Source organism: Asparagus officinalis, chromosome 6, assembly GCF_001876935.1.
Source record: "Asparagus officinalis chromosome 6, Aspof.V1, whole genome shotgun sequence".
NCBI lineage: Eukaryota > Viridiplantae > Streptophyta > Magnoliopsida > Asparagales > Asparagaceae > Asparagus > Asparagus officinalis.
This window is the reverse complement of record NC_033799.1, coordinates 12,220,009-12,223,002: the sequence shown is the minus strand read 5'-3', so window position 1 is coordinate 12,223,002 and position 2,994 is coordinate 12,220,009.

The window sequence follows — 2,994 nt, the reverse complement described above, 5'->3', positions numbered from 1 at the left end:
GGTCATTCTGCATTATTGGAGATTCCAGCTGAGGTGACACAGCGTGTGAGTCATTTGGTTTTGGATGCGGATGACGAGTTGGTAGATTCGAGTGCAGCTGGTAGATATATTTTGGATATGGCCATTGGTTTACCTCAGGTGGAGGTGTTTGATTTGTCTCAATTTGGGGTCATTGGGAATACTATCAGTTGCAGATCGTTTGGTGATATTGGAGAAGAGTTGCAGACTTTTCTATTTGATTGAGGGCCTTTGGAGGCCGTTTGGGTGAACTACGTGAAGGCTTGATTCCTTGGGCAAAGGATACGTAGGCAGTCATTTTGATGCAGCCGATTTGGTGAGCGACATCGACATTTGGAGTGAGTGTTTGCACTCCCATTTGGGTCTCAACATGTGAGGCATTTGTTTGGTTGGTGTCGGCTCAGTTTTGGGAAAACTTCGCCGAGGTGGAGAATTGTGGAGAAGAATTGGAAAAAGCAGATTTTTGGTCATAAGTCGACTCATGCACAGGCATAAGTCGACTTATGGTAAGTCGACTTATGTTGGTGCATGAGTCGACTTACGTTCTGCTCTGGATTGTTGGTTTTTTGCTCTGCCAAGTCGACTTATCAGGTCTGATAAGTCGACTTATGATCTCTTCTCCAGTTGCTGTTTTTCGCTCTGCCAAGTCGACTTATGCAGACTGATAAGTCGACTTACGACGGGTTTTTTGGAAAGTTCAGGTTCCTATTTGCAGTCTGTTTGGGTTTCTGTTTTGATATAAATACCAATACGATTTGAGGGTTTTGAGAAGCATATTTGGGGATTTTGGAGCACAGAAAAGAGAGATCTTTCTGAGCTATTTGTTAGGGTTATTGGTTGAGAGATTGAGAGATTTGTTGGTGAGATTAGTTGGTTCGTTTGAGCGATTTGTAATCTCAATTTGTACTCTCCTTCTCTATTAGTGGAAACCCTCCCCCTTCTTGCCCCGTGAACGTAGGCAATTGCCGAACCACGTTAAAATTGGTGTTTGGGTTTGTGCATTGATATTTGGTTGTTGTTGGCCTTCTTTGATCGGCGTTTGTTTTGGTTCCTCGGCGCCGCCGTCCGTCGCAACATGGTTCTAGGGCTTGTTGTTCTTCCCTGCACATGAAAGAACTCGTAAGAAGGCGGAGTTGGGTTCTCCAGTTGTTCCACCAACAATAAACTCAGTAGATGATCTTGAGTGAGGAAATATAGAGTTAGTTCTTAGTTACGTCCTAAAAATCAGATAGAGTTATCTCATGTAGTGCTACTCCTTTTATAGTGGATCTAAGGGGCAAGAAGGTAATTTGGACAGAGTCCAGCTAGGTAGCTGATTCGGCAGACATATACTATGTGTCGATTCCTGAAGGAGGTGAGCCACCCAGTCATTTATCATGAGAATGATAGCAAGTGCTTAGTACTGACAGGGTCCGATGAGTCATAAATGCTATGGGGGCTAGAGCAATAATGATGTTGTCAGGGCAGTTAGTGCGAGAGTAGTCGGCTGGTGAGGGGTTTGAGGAAACTATCATCTTGTTGACTCCTCAGGTTTAGGGCCGAGAAACACCACCATTTGACTCGGTTACACAAGATGTCGGCTGAACAGTGGGCCGAGTCGAGTCGCTTGTGGAATCAATTGAGGGGTTGGCTGAGTAGTACCGCCTTTTGATACGGTTATGCGAGATGTCGACCAACCGAGTCGGTCGTGCTAAGGCAGAGGTTATCTTGGTCTTGAATTAGTCGGGTTAGGTATAGTGTAAGGTATGTGTCGATTTCTCTATGGAGATTAATATTTAATAATTTTAGGGGTATAACAATAATATAATAATATAATAAGGCACATGTCGATTTCTTTGTGGAGATCAATATTTAGTAATTTTAGAGGTATAACAATAATATAATAATATAATAAATGACCATATAAAAGAGTTTTTGTTTTTCTATAAACCCAAAATTCCATAATTTATTTTTAAATTCACTCACTTCATAATCAGTCTTTGACCTAAATACTGTAATGAATTTCTTTTAAACTTAATTTATATTTCATAATTTTTTTATATCATAAGTTGCAACTGTATATTAGTTATTTAGCTATAAACATTATCCTTATTTATTTTCAAACTTATTTTTAAACTCAATTTGTTATATCATAAGTTGCAACTATATAACTACACACCTCGAAAATCACTCTTAGAAACTATATCAACCTGTTTTTAAACTCAATTTGTGACGGTTTCTACACATGATTTAAATTGTTTTATTCCACTTTGACTTACAATATTTCTTTTCTAAGAATTTAGGTGTACAATGTTTTAGACGGATAATGTTTGTTTCGACTTCTTATCTTCAAAAACGGTTCCCAGGGGCTATAAATACCTCCTCTACACTCTTGTGCACGGGAGAGAGCTAATTGGCAGCAGAGAATTGGCAGTGTGGTGAGCTTGGTGATCCAGAAAGAGAGAGTTCTTCACATCCTGAAAGCCTTCAGTATTTTTCTTGAGATCAAACCTTATTTTGTTCTTGAGAAGAGTGTTTTATCTCACCTTGTTGAGATATTCACTTCTGTCATTGTTTCTAAAACAAAACATCGACTCCAAGCCTTCTTTGGATCAATCTAGATTTATGACTCGGCCATCCATGAACTAACGTGTCCCTAACACAGGCAAAGATCTCACGCAAGCAGTGACCGATAAACAGTCTCTACGCATGTTTCTAGGAGATCTCATTTATTTGTTTTCATTTGTGTAAAGAAGTCTTATAAAAAGGCTCACTTTTGTGAATTTGTAATTCGATAAACGAGTTGTAATGGATTCCGCAATGAAAAAGATTTCTGACGCAAACATCATTAAGCATAAAAATACTCATTAGACTTAATTACCCGGTCAACTTAGGCTTAGTAAGATAGAACCACCTTGAATTTCAAGAGAATTTTTATTGGTGCCCATTTTTTGCACTCTTCTTTTTACAAAGTTAGTTTATATATATATATATATA